The following is a 14,961-nucleotide window of genomic DNA, read 5'->3' as shown; positions in this document are numbered from 1 at the left end:
TCTTCAATGATGGCCCTCGGATGTCTCACTGTTCAGTCCGCCAATTGCAATGTCATCCAGTGGGCCTAGACTCTCCCAAGCCTAGCTTCTGAAAGAAGGAATATGGCATGACGTTGATACTAGCCCATGAGTCCGCCAATGCCATTTCTTCACCCAAGTTGCCAATGTTGCACGGAATGATGAAGCTTCCTTGGTCTTTCTTCTTGTTCGACATATTCTTTTGCAAGACCGCTGAGCAAGATGCATCATGAATCACGGAGGCACTCTCCTCCAATTTCCTTTTGTTGGTTAGCAAATCTTTTAAGAACTTGGCATACCTCGGCATTTGGGATAATGCCTCAACAAAGGGAATGTTTATATGTAGTTGCCTAAACAAACCCAGAAACTTCTCTATGTCGGTCATTCGGGTTTCCAAGCTGGACACTCTATTTTCCATGTTTGGGGCTTGTTGTTATTGGTAACCTGGTGGTGCCATGGCCTTTGGTTGTCCTTGGTTGCTCAACGAATAGTTGGGATGATTCTTCCAACCCTGATTATAGGTGTTGCTATGTGGATTACCTTGGTTACTCATTGCATTACCCACAAAGTTGTCTTTCTCCACTGAAGATACATCACCAATAGAGATCGGGCAATCGGAGGGAGCATGTCCTCCGCCACACCCGGTGCAAATAGTCATGGCCGCAAAGTTAGAAGGTCTAACTTCTTATTCAATGATTCCACTTGGGCTGCCAAAGAAGTGACTACATCTATTTCATGGAGCCCAGCCACCTTCTTCCTTTCCTGCGCATTCCACTATCATGGCCTTGTCTTCTACTAACTGTCGGGCTTCTTCAAGGGTTTTACTCCCCATTGTACTCTGATTCAACCAATTATAGAAAGTTTGAATGATCATCCATTCAAGAAATCCGTGTTGTGGGCACCTCTGCAAAAGGTCCTTGAAACGTTGCCATGTCTCAAACAATGATTCCAATTCTATCTGCACGAACGACGATATCTCATTGCGAAGCTTGGCCGACTTTCCCGGAGGGAAGTATCTAGCAAGAAAAGCTTCGACCATCGCATTCCAAGTCATGATAGATGCTTTTGGTAAGGAATGAAGCTGTTGCTTGGCTCTTCCCTTGAGAGAAAATGGAAAGCCCTCAATCTAATAGCATCATCCGATACACCGTTAATCTTCAGCATATCACAAACTTCCAAGAAGTTCTCTATGTGGTTGTTTGGATCCTCATCGGCCAAACCATTGAACTGCGCTAACTGCTGAATCATTAGGATGAATGCTGGTTTCAGCTCAAAGTTCGGAGCTGTAATCGGGGGTTGCACAATGCTAGATTGTGTCCACAGTACTGACGATCTAGCGTAATCAGATAATGTTCTCTGCAGTTCATTCCGCTCAGCCATGTTGTCAGATCCTTCAACTTCTACGTCAGCTAGATTTCACGGTTCTTGCAAAGGTTCTTTCCCTTTTCATCATAGTGTACGTTCGAGTTCATTATCTCCTTCAATTAATATCGAAGGGTTCCCTCGATTCATAACCTAGAGCTGTAACAAAAGAAGAACAACAAATCAGAATGATGATAGAAAAAGAAGATGTGAAATAGAATGAATGAATGAATGACTAAGATAACAAAGTGCAAAGTATCTCTAAACACGTACTCCCCGGCACGGCGCTAAAAACTTAACAATGCCCTTACGTATGTCCTGCAAGTGCATGGGTTTGTCGAGTAATAAAATCCCAGGTGAGTGGGTATCGTATCCATAGGGAGTATGGACTAAAAATACCTAAATTGCTTCTTAACCAAGTGAAGATGAATAATGATTGTGTTTACAAGATATAATGTAAACAAGTATAAAAGAAACAATAGAGAAAAGAACAAGTAATTGAGAGATAAGGCAATCAATATAAATGGGGTATTCGGATAATGTTCCGCCTAGGACAATCGTTTCAAGTGCAAAACCGACTATTATGCCTCCGAACTAATGCATTAATGAGTCATGGAAATCCTTCAATACACGGTCCCAAATCTAAGGTCAACCGTGATTAACTCTATACCATGTCCTGGAGGAGAAATAGAGCAATCTCAACACCTCGCACTCGGATAGAATCGCATGGAGTTCTAGGGATTCCAAGTGATAAACCCTCTTCCTAGAAATAGACCTAACCTTTTGGTCCAGGTGAGAGGTCCCTAGTCACAATTAAGCCCTACGTGCTAAAATCACTTCAACGCTTCACTCGATTGCCTCTGCAACTAAGCCCCAGTGGAAGGTCATCCCTTAGCCTATTCACTCTACTATGACCACAAAGAGATCAAGGAAATAGAAGTAGGATAAATCACATCGGAGGGGAAAGGGGACGCTCTGCTACCTCTCGACTCACCCTATCGACCCTCTCCAAACTGGCTTTTTCTAACCCTTATAGTGTGTCACTCACTAATAAGGTTACCAATATGAACTCTCAACCCTAGTGTCACTTTAAGGGAGGATTCAATCAATCAAACAAGCATTTTAGATTGGAACTCAAATACAACATAAATTAATGAAAGCATAATAGAAGGTTTAATGAAACAAATACATCCTAGGGTTCACAAATCCAAGTACCCACTAGGGGGTTTAGTTCTCCATGGAGCTAATTACAATCAACAATGAAATCGAATGTAAAAACAAGTAATCCATAGAAAACCCCCTCGATAGTCATGACGATGGTCTTGTTGAGAAGCCTCATCTCCTCCAAAGGTCCCCTTGTCCGGCCTAGGACACACCTCGCCGGATCGGTGCCGACGAAAGCTCTCCTAATAACCTTCTTCCAAGTGGAGCACGATGTCAAAGCAGAAAAACAACTCCAAAAACCCGGTCAATACCTCTCAAAACCCTAGCCGCAGCGCCCTCTCAAGTTTGGAAAAGAATGGAGAAAAGAATGCTGAAATCGGGCCTAAATCGCGGCTTAAATAGGGCTAGAATACGGCATCCACACGCCCCTGTGGATTTGCCACACGGGCCTGTTGAATTTCCGCACGAGCGTGGATAATTTCAATCCGCCTGTGTGGATTCCCTTGAATTCTCTATTTCAGCCGGCTGTGAACAGTGCCTGCTACAATAATTTGTTACGGTGTTTGCTACAGTACCTGCTACAAAACCGGCCCGAAAACACTCCCGAATCCATGTTTTCATCTAGGTAACGTCAACGGGCACACGTTCACGTCGTAGATCACTTTGCTTTTTTCAATAACCGGCCTTATTGGTGAAGATCTTCCTATCAATGCACAAGCTTTGATACTCGAATGTGACTGCCTTTGTGCTCCTCTAAACCCTTGTGTTATCTTGAATACACGGAGGTTGGCACACATTCTCGCATCTAGAACCTGACTTATGTTTTCGCGTTTGACCCTTCTCAAGATTTCCTCCAAATAGTGCATTCACGATCTACATTGGCTTTTTTCTTTAACATTCGGCTTCACAACCCTATATGCATGAAAGTAACACAAACGCACAAGTATTATTGCTAAAACCTGATAAAAGCAATGCTCATTATAAGGAAAAAACACTTTGCATTCTTATCACACAAGCACTTATCAAGCATTGGAGGCCGACAGGACTTCTTCACCGTCTTCCCATTCTTGAGTAGATGTGGGAGAATATTGCTATGGATTTTGTGTCTAAATTCCCTCGAACCAGTAAAGGTTTTGACATTGTGTGGATGGTTGTGGACAAGCTGATCAAGTCTGCTCATTTCTTGGCTATCAAGACTGGCATGACTTTAGAGAAGCTAGTTGAGTTGTACATTAATTAGGTTGTGAGGGTATATGGTGTTCCTGTCACTATTGTGTCTGAACAAAATAATTGGTTTGTGACACACTTTTAGAGAAGTTTACATAGGGCCTTGAGAACCAAGTTGGCATTCAATACAGCTTTTCACCTGCAAATGATGGGCAGTCTTAGAGGATAATTCAGATTCTTGAGGATATGCTTCGAGCTTGTATAGTTGATTTTGGGGGTTCTTGGGATCTGCACTTGCCTTTGAGAGAGTTTTCTTATAATAACAGTTGTTATGAAAATATCCAAATGGCACCTTATAAGGCATCGTATGGTAGGAGATGCAGGTCACCTATTTGTTGGGATGATGTGGGAGAGTGCAGATTGTTAAAACCAGAGATTGTATAGTTGATAGTAGAGAAAGTTTGTCTATTTAGAGATCATTTGCGAGCAGCTCAAGGCAAAAAAAATGTTATGCAGACAATAGAAAAAGAAGCTTGGAATTTTAGGTGGGTGATCATGTGTTCTTAAGAGTAGCTCCCACTAAAGGAGTTATTCATTTTCATGTTAGAGGGAAGCTTAGCCCTCGATTTATCGGTATGTCTAAGATCTTGGAAAGCATTGGTGATGTGGCATATTGGCTTGCACTACCACCTTCACTATCTTGAGTGCACAATGTGTTCCATGTTTCAAAGCTGAAAAAGTTTATTTCTAGTTTTGATCATGCGATAAAGTTCTCCGACTTTAAGGTTAACAGTGACATGACATATGAATAGCGACCAGTTAAAGTAGTTGATTTTAAGGAGCAAGTTCTAAGAAGGCAGATTATTCCTTATGTGAAGTTCAATGGAGTAATCACTCAGAGCGCGAGGCTACTTGGAAATTGGAATCGGAGGCGCAGGAGAAATACCTGTACCTTTTCTAGTGATTAGGTGAGAGTTTAGAAGACTAAACATTTTTTAGAGAGGGGGGCGGAGAGTTTATGGACCCCAACTATTTATTTTATTTTATTATTTACTTTTTAAAAAACCTATTTTTTTTAAAAAAACAAAAGATCTTATTCTTTCAGCAACCGTTAGACTCGTGCCCTGCAACCTCCCATAATCCGTGATCCTGCTTTTTTTTTAAAAAAAGTGAAAATAGAGGAAATTCATAGCCTTTTCTCTCTATAATTGCTATAGTGATTGGGTGTAAGGGACGAGAAGTTCTCCGTGAGCGTGGTTGTCGAGCAAGGGTTCAAGTGGTTTCTGAGCATAAGGTTAGCCTATCATCATATTTTTGGTGGCTTGGCTATGTGGCTGAAATTTTTGTGAAAATGCTTTAGATCTTGAATTTTAGTGTGTTTTCAGTTTCACTAGGTGTTGTAATATCAATTTTAAGGATTATAAGCATATGTGTATAGTTTTAATTATTTGCCAGTCTTGATCATGTGTCTTCATGTAGATCTCTCAATTTAAGTTTCTATAGGAGGTTCTGTTGAATCTCAGCTTCATTTGTTTGAATTCAAAGATACATGTTGTTGTTGGTTTAACTATTCCAAAGCTATATTAGTGGTGTGTCTTTATGCAGTTTAGCATGTCATTAGGTTTTTTGGATTTGCTATCCATGGAGAAGTAGATTTTAAACAAACCTTTTGACCTCTATTTCATGTTTATGTTTATATATACATATATATTAAGCCTACATGAGTCTATCAGTAGGTGTTTACCATGTTAATTATTCCACATGTTTCCATTCTATTCTTTTGAATAGAGTTTTTCCTATCTTTTAGTTTCTGGTTTCTTGGGGTGTGTGTGGAGAGTGAATGTGTTTGGGTTTTGATTAATTTTTTTTGTTTTAAATGTGTTAGATTGAGTTATGGGTTGTGTTGCTAATTTTTAGGTTTGTTCTGTTAATTAGTGGTAAGATCTGGGATAGTTTAAATGAGAGGTTGCCACAGGTTTCATCTGAATTGTCTTTTAATAGATTAGTTTTTATGACTACATTTACTAAGTTTTTGTTAACAGGGTCTAAATTGGCTTGTGGCTTGTGGCTTGTGGCTTGTAATATTAGAATTATTGAATTGGTTTTATGCCTATAGGATCTTTTGTGGAGGGTTGAGTTGGGCTCCAATTTGAATTTTGGAAATTTAGTGAACATCAGATAAATAACCACATATAAATTATACTATGTATATATATTTCTTGACACTAGCTTAATTTGTGAACTTAAGTATTTTATTTATTTATTCTAGATAATTGGATTACTGTTTATTAGTCAAATTGTGTTTATTAATTATTGTTTTCGAAATTATCTTTAAATTATTTAAAATTTTGAATTAATGATATTTTTTGAATTTGAATTATCTAAAATGTTTAAATATTTTTTTAAATTCTAATTATTTAAATTATGAATTTTCAGATAATTTATTAAATTTCTGATTATTTAATTTCTGAATTATTAGATATTTTATTTAATTTATGATTATTTGTATTCCTCCGAGTTGCTTTAGAATTATATATATATATATATATTTCTGATTAATTATGATTTTTTAATTTATCTATTCAAGTTTGCATTCAAATAACTGGTTTATTTTGACATTATAAAACTAGAATCACGCGACTGCTAAAAATTTTGCTTGGCAAATTACTTCGTATTTTGTTCAATCTGAACTTTGATAGTTTGTTGTTTTTTGAACATTAAGTATTTTGGCATAGAAATTAGTCCCAATTAACTATGCACTAACCCTATTACCAAGGGTTAAACATTGACCGTGTCGACATGTATCTCTGTTAGAAAACTATATTTTCACACCATTCCATTGGTGAAGAATAACGGTCTCTGACAGTTTGGCTCAGGTCACCTAGTGTTTAAAAATAAATTTTGAACCTCTGACTCGGGTCACCGAGTTTAAATAAATGATTTTTGATTTTTTGTTTTTGGCAATAATGAATTGCAAGACATATATCCAATATCATCTGACATAGCTTGTATTTTTTGTTGAATTATCCTTTTTTGAATTGTATTTTGGCAAGTATTGTGCTATGTTTTAGTATTTGTACTTAAATTCTAAGGTTTTTTTTTAAGAACTGCTGTGATCAAAATATTTTTAGTGGTTACTTACTGGGCTTTTGAGCACATAAATGTGTTTTCACCATTTTTCAGATCAGGTGTTGGGTCTGTTGCCGAATAGCTTAGTGGCGGTCATTGAGCTAAGCGCTTTGTAGATTTCTATCAGTTAATAATATTTTGTCTTCTAATAGACATAAATGCTAGTAGTGCACTTTTGTTTCTTTTTGTGAACCTTGTTAGTTTGCTTTTTTATCTCGTGTCAAGATGTTATAGCTTTGCTTTGATTTGGTACTTCTATTAGATGTATATGCTATTTTGAGACAGGTTCAGAGGCCTTAACAACTCACTTGGTGTCCCCCTTGTGAATATGCCACCGTTGTCGGTTTTTCAAACTCGGTAAATTGGGCTAGGGGTGTGACACAATGCTTGATAGGGACTTAAGTGTACATGTCGATTGCATAATAGTAGTGTGTATAAAGCAAAGTTTTCAGTCCACAAGGAAGAAAGTGAGTATTAGTAGTAGCCCTAATTTCAAATAATAGCCTAATTGATCAATAGATATGTGTGTGGACAAAAGAGAATAAAGCAAGAAATATGGAAATAAAACAGAAGAGAAGTCAGGGGAAGAAACGATGTCTACGCATAGTATCCATCTAGGGTTATGAAGTATAGGTCAAAGGTTGTCTAACTATGGAATTCTATTAGAATAGAAAGAAATCCTAAAGTATACTAGACTCTTTATTAAGTGCTTGTGCGATATGAATGCGAAGCATTCTTTCCTTATGTTAAGCATTACCTTTCTCGGGGTTTTACTCTAATATGTGTGTTTTTATGCTACTTTTATGCAGGTAGGGTTGTGAGGCCTATTACGAAGGAAAGAAGCCAATGTGGATCATAATGCACCGATTTTAGAGGAAATCTTGCTAAGGTTCAAACGCGAAGACATAGGTCGGGTGTGAGATGCTAGAGTGTGTGCCAACCTCCTCGTGTTTGAGTTAGCACAACCATTTGGAGGGGCACAAGGGCAGTCATAGTCAAGCATTCCGACTTATGCATATAAAACAAGATCTTGACCAACATTTCCATCATTGAAGAAGCAAAGCGATCCACGACGTGAAGGTGTACCCGTTTGCGTTACCTCGATGAAAGTATGGATTCGGGAAATATTTCAGGCCGGATCATCTAGCGAGGAGACACGGCAATGAAAAATAGCTGTTGCGGCATAGTTCACGATCGGCGAGAAAAACTGCGAGCAGAGAATCCACACGGGCGTGTGGAAATTCCACATGCCCGCGTGAAAAATCCACAGGGGCGTCCACAGGGGCGTGTAGATCCCCAATTCCAGCCCTATTTAAAGCCGATTCAGCCCGATTTCAGTATTCTTTTCTCCATCTTATCCCCAACTTAAGAGAGGGTTTCGGCTAGGGTTTTGGAGAGGTTCTACGGCTCCGACATCGTCATCTCTTTGGAAGAAGGTTGGTAGGGGAGTTTCCGTCGAGGCGTATCCTATACTGGACAAGGGGATCGGACGACGAGTAGAAGACTTTCCATAAGACCATCAACATGACTATCGAGGGGGTTTTCTATGGATTCATTGCTTTTACATTCTATTTCTTTGATTGTACTTAGCTCCATGGAGAGCTAAACCCCTAGTGGGCACTTGGGTATTTGTGAACCCTAGGATGTATTCATTTCTTTGAATCTCTTTGTTATGCTTCCAATTAATTGATGTTTATTGTGAGTTCCATCTTTGAATGCTTGATTGTGTGAATACTCTCCTAGGGTGACACTAGGGTTGAGAGTTCTTGTTGGTAACCTTGTGAGTGAGTGACACACCATGAGTGTTAGACATAGCTAGGTTGGAGAGGGTTGAGAGGGTGAGTCGAGAGGTACAGGAGCATCCCCTTTCCCCTCCGATGTGTTAGATTCTACCTCCATTCCTCGAGTTCTTTGCAGCTACAATAGAGTAAATGGTCTAAGGGATGACCTTCCGCTAGGGCTTAGTTGCGGGTGCAACGGAGTGAAGTGAAGAAGTGATCTTAGTATCTAGGGCTTAATTGTGGTTAGGGACCTTCCACCTGGACCAAAGGGTTAGGTCTACAATTAGAAACAGATTTATCACTTGGAATCCCTAGAACTTATTGCAATTCTATCCGAGTACGAGGTTGAGAGGTTATTCAATCTCTCCTCCAGGACATGTATAGAGTTAGACATAGTTGACCTTAGATTTGGGACCATGTAATTAAGGATTTCCATGACTCACTTGCATTGATTAGGAAGCATAATAGAGGGTTCTTGCACTTGAAATGATTGTCCTAGGCGGAGCAATATCCGGGTACCCCATCATTATCGATTGCCTTACCTTCTCCTTCACTTGTGCTCTCTTACTTGTTGTTTTTACTTTTGAGAATTAAATCATTGTCACAGATATCACTATTCATCTTTCACATAGATAAGAAGCGAATTAAGTGTATTTATTCCCTACTCCCTGTGGATACGATACCCACTCATCCGGGATTATTACTTCGACAAACCCGTGCACTTGCGGGATATACGCAAGGGGATCTTGTCACCTTTCTTGCGAAGGTGAATAGTAACTAAATCTGTACAATGTTGATACAGTCACCCTACAATTGCATTAACATTCCATAAAACCTCACTACAAGCTAATGATGATCTCTTAAGTAGATAACCTCCCTTATGAAGACAGATTATCCCTAATCCAAATACAGAGTAGAGATGCGATTTCTCCTAAAATCTTCTCCACATGATTGTAAAGAGCACAAAGATGATCACTGACTCACCTGGGAGAATTGAGGAAGACGGGGTCTCCAAAGTGCCCTAACTAGCTTTACTCACAATCCTCTCGAATTGCAACTTGTCTATGCTAGGTGGGAATTTCTTCTCATCACCAAGATCATCAAACATATGAAAACTAGTGGTCTCTCACCATAATATCAATTATTCAATAAAAGCACGCAATTAGATATGAAAACATGAATTCTAAATAATAAAATAAAAGAGCACAAGTATCCACAACCATTGACAAAGTATAAACCCTAGATTTCAAATATGCCCAAACATCTAACAAATAGCTCTCCATAGAGGGAGAGCTATCAATCAAAATACAAGATACAAGGAGTAAGATAGAAAGCATTAAAACCCCCTTCTCTATCATGCCAGAGTGGGATTACTGGAGAACATTCCAAGAACCTTCCACGCGTGCCACCAAGGTGAGCTTGATAACTACAATCTCCAATCCTCTTGAATGTGGCTCCAAATCTCTCTTGGAATAACCTCTTCAGCCCTGGAGATTCGTCTCCTTTCTTCCCTAATTTTGCCTCCAAGAAAAAGAACAAAGAAATCCTCAGAATACCCTAAAAATTCTCACTAGATCTATTTATACTTGTCTTCTTATGGGCTACTTACGGGCATAATGACGTGGTGTAAGTGAGCTAGAGATGATGGTTACAAACCTTGTAGGAACACTTATGGTTGTAAAGTCATGTCCTTAAGGTCTTCATTCATCGCTATGGTCCAGACTATGGCCATGTACCAGACCATTAACTTCATTGTACTCTGCTTTGCATGACCGCCCTTACAGCTGTAACTGCGCTCATAAACTACTCCGGGATGGTCCTTACGGGTATAACTGCGGGTCATAAACTACCCGGATGGTCCTCACGGGCACCCTTATTGGCATAAGCCTTCCCCATAAGGTCTCTCTAATTAAGCTCCCGACTCCTCCTATGAGCATAAGCATGCCATCAAGGTTCTCTAGAAAATGCTTACGGCCTTAAGGTAAGTCGTAAGCTTCCCGTAAGCTACTAAATTTGCCTTGTCTTTGTTCAAAAGATACCAAGAGAGCTCCAACTTCTTCGTTTAACGTCTTGAATGCTTCTTGGTTCTCTCTTATCAGTAAGCACTCACCCAAGCTCCGAATGCTGAAAACACACTAGATTTAGCACTCAATCTCATAATATAGTTCTAATATCATGCCAAATAAGTGTACAAATGATATGAAATATATGAACATTGTACACTCATCAATGCTACAGTCGATGGAGAGGCATTTATGTCAAAACACATCAAATTAAACGGTGTCCCTCTCGATGTAGAGGATTAAAAACATGGAATAGGAGGGCCTTAAAATTAATACTAAAACTTAAGAGTGACTTCTTGTGGATAATTAACTTTGAGGGGGACTTTTTGTTCATTTCCTGTTGTTTATGTTGTTGTTCAAATGAGATTAAAATACACAAAATCTTGTCTATATGTACAAAACATTAGAAAACAATTAACATAAAATTAAAAAAAGTAAAACCAAATAAAAATATTATTATCCGTAAATATATTATATAATTTGGTATAAAATAATATATAGATATATACATATAGATATATATATATATATTGAGAGAAAGGGAAGTCGAATAGTGTGTGATCCACTCGACTAAAAATAATAATAAAATAGAATAAAATAAAATTACAGACCAATCAAAATCAAGCAAATGACATTTATACAGGAAATTTAGGTAGTATGTTTTTACATATATATATATATATCTTTACAAATGAATATAAATAAAAAACAAACAAAACCGTATATATATATTAGACAAATTATAAAACCAAAATTCTAATAAAAATAAATAAATAAAGTTCAAAAATAATAAAAACATACGAAAATAAACAAAAATAAAATTATATATGCATACAAATTTAAAAGACCAAAAACCTCAAATATATATATATATAGAGAGATACCATTAAAAATAAATCTATTTATTTTTTGGTTTAAAAACAATGTGTGGCTCACTAAAAAAACTACCAATCTAAACTAAGCAAATTGAGGATTGTGAGGGATTATGGTATTGTTAGCTAAAATTGTATACATAAGCACTATATCATGGCATAGATAAGCAAATACCCACTCACCTGCAAGCTCTTATCCTTGTTTTGTCTTTTCCTATTTGTTATCATTTTCTATTTTTATTTGCATTAGTATAAATAGTTGAAGAAGGGTCAATTCTTTTTAAGGTAGAGAGAATAAGTCTTTTGTAGTTAAATTTTTGTCCTTTCTTTATATAGACGAGATAATTTTATTTGGGTACTTTGTGTGAGATTCTTGGGTTTACCTTTAATGAATCAGTTTTATTTCCTTTTTATATTATGCTATTTTTTGACCTTATCATTTTTGGTATAGAATGTTCTTATCCAAGATGGTGAATACTAGAGCTTTTAGTCCCTCATAAGAAACCATCAAATCATGACACTCTCCGGGGCTTGTGTTGAATCAATATATGTACTTAAAAAGCTCCTCTCTATTAACATCGTATAGACAATACAATTTATTTGAGGTATTTGTGTTAATACAACAAACTATCTTCAATCATGTCCGACTTGATGCTCTTAACTCATTGACTACTGGCTATTGTACTTGAAAACTTAACAATTGGTAATAGCTCTGGCTAGTTGAGACAAAGAGATGAAAGAGCTTTCTGATTTAGGTGACCCAAAAGAGTCCCTTGGATCATCGTCATAGATGATAACATCGAGAACGCATGGGGATAATCGTAATCCCATAAGGAAACCCTCATATAAGGATGGAATTTCCCAAATTTGAAGGCATGGATTTTTAAGCGAAAGATACTTCAGCTATTATCAAGTTTCAGATGATAAAGTTGAATTTATATGAATGAGTTTAGAAGGTCTCGCTTATCTCTTTTCATGGATAAATAGCCAGAATATCATTCTATAATGGAAAAACTAGTGAAGACTTTGCAAGACTTTTTGACCGCCAGATTGAAATCATGATGAGTTTTAAGCATCGTCAAATAAATTGTGTCTATTCAAGAGTATAGATAGGAATTTGCTTGGTAAGTTGCTTGTATCCATGACTGGCTTGAGCATTATCACCAGGGAATTTTCCTAAATGGCTTAAAAAAGGAAGACCTTGAAATAGATGTAAGAATTGACCACAATCATCCAATTAAAACATGAAAAATAAAGACAAGGCAAGCATTTTATCGCAAAACTCAAACAAGACACAAAACTACATTTTGAAATGTAAGATATGAAAAAGAATATGAAAAACGCTTGGGTTGCCTCCCAAGTAGTGCTTGTTTTATGTTACCAGCTTGATGTGCCTAGTGAGCGCATTACGTCAAGGAGGTTCCAAATAGGAATACTCCCCAAAACATAACATGAGTGTCTCTAAAATAATGCCCAAGTGTGAAATCGAGAAAAATAGGGAGCTACCAATCAACTTGATCAACTAAGAAATGCACTCCTTGGGCAAAGGCTTTCTCTTTGCCTTTATTTGGTGAAGTGACTACCATCCAATGTTTCGTTTTTTGCGTATGTTCCTCAACCTGGATTGCGTAAGCAAAGAGGTGTCTCCTCGCTTTGAGGATCATCCAGTGACTCCCTCAAAAGCTCCTTGTGCACACATTTCTGCACAAAAATCATCCACAATAGAGTCGACCTATGTCCCATGAAAATAGAAGATATCATCAAAAGACAGAGAATGTTTCATGGTATTAGATAAATTAAAACAACTTTCTCATCCCCAATCCTAAGAGTCATTCTACCATTGCTAACATCGATTAGGGCATGGGAGTGTGGCTAGAAATGATTGGACCCGTGAGGTGAGGAGTGCACATCGACACCCTCACATCGACATTTAAAATCACTGAAAATCAGTCGAGAAGATGAATTTATCTGCTTTCACAAGAACACCATCGTCATGCTAAGGATGCCCTAATGGATTTTTCGCTCTAGCGAAGGGTCATCCTAGTGAGCTGAAAGTCACTAAGCCACTAATATTCCAAACATGGTAAATGGCATAAGATTAATACTAGCTCCTTAGGTCCGCTTAGGGCTTTCCTGTCGCCAATGTGCGATATTACAAGGGATAGTGAGAATTCCTGATTCTTTATCTTCTACGCTCTAGCTACGGAAGAGTGTCGAGCTCCCTCACTTAATGTGATCCTCAGAGACTTCACAAAATTTTCACTTGTTTTGTAATTAGGTCCTTTAGGAACTTTGTGTCTTAGGGTGTTTGAGAGTTCAATGCCTCTACAAATGACACAATACTTGATGTGTGTGTACATTTTGAGAAAATCCAAGAACCTCCTACTGCTTTGTCATCGTCAATGCGATCATTCTTTAGTCTCCAAGGATATTGAAAGTCGCGGAACGTCTCGGCTTCACCGATTTGCACATTCTTCTTAACATGTGGATCGAGCTTCTTCATCTTTTTCGGTCGGTTGATCGTAATCTTTAATTGTCATGACTCTTTTTCCATTTCCATCACAATTTCACTATACTCATTTTATGAGTGCACTTTTTGCATACATAAGCCACCCTATTTCATACTATTTTGCTTATTCTCAAGTGTATTTTTATACATGAAGCGATTGCTATTATGGGTATTTTTCGTCACCATGTACTAGTGTAACTCGCCCGATGATGATTTGGAGCAAATTCCCAAAGAGATGAAAATACCCCATAGGAGGATCAAGTGTTCAGAAGCTCCCGACACTGAGAGGCGGGACACGCTCGTTGTCATACTCCCGGATGCTCAACCAATTGTTGATTCAATAGAGATTTGTGCTAAAGGATATTCTCGCAAGAAGATTGACACTGTACTGGTGACATGGTGGTGTGACTACCTCGAAACCCGCAGCACTCACGCGGAAATTCATTTGGAAAATTATCGAGCACTGAAGTTGAGTGCGGCTCCATGACACGATCAGTGTCGTGGGCGGCTACCGTAGGTCACAACCACGATGCGTAGATCCTTGCACACCGGAACTTTCTCGGGGTTGGAGATACTCCTCGAGTCTCTCTCAGCATGGCTCTGCTTGAGAGGACACGAGAGTAGCCTGCAGGCCCGTAGTCTGGCGAAAACTGTTGACTTTTAACTTTAGATTTCAAGGTTTCCTCTTTATCTTTGTTCGGGATCTTCTCTCCACCGTAGAGGACTTTGCAGAGGACAACAGATCAAAACTTTATCCACACCTTCTAGGGGCGTAAAAGGGGCAAGATGGAGGCACAAGAGGAAGTTGGTATGTTAGCACTGAGGAGATAGACATCGGAGGCAAATCTTAGAGTGAAGGAGGCCGCGCTGTCCTTGTTCTTTAGATCTAGTCTTTT

At 38.3% G+C, this 14,961-nt stretch overlaps 1 non-coding gene across 1 annotated transcript; it reads left to right on the top strand.

The window, feature by feature from the left end:
- The first annotated feature begins 902 nt into the window (after positions 1-902).
- On the top strand, positions 903-1,009 carry LOC120269836. The gene has a single exon (XR_005539468.1). It is a non-coding gene; the product is annotated as a small nucleolar RNA R71 (small nucleolar RNA).
- Positions 1,010-14,961: the final 13,952 nt, after the last annotated feature.

The sequence above is a fragment of the Dioscorea cayenensis genome, chromosome 9, assembly GCF_009730915.1.
Source record: "Dioscorea cayenensis subsp. rotundata cultivar TDr96_F1 chromosome 9, TDr96_F1_v2_PseudoChromosome.rev07_lg8_w22 25.fasta, whole genome shotgun sequence".
NCBI classification, from domain to species: Eukaryota; Viridiplantae; Streptophyta; class Magnoliopsida; order Dioscoreales; family Dioscoreaceae; genus Dioscorea; species Dioscorea cayenensis.
This window is presented reverse-complemented; position numbering and strand designations above follow the sequence as displayed.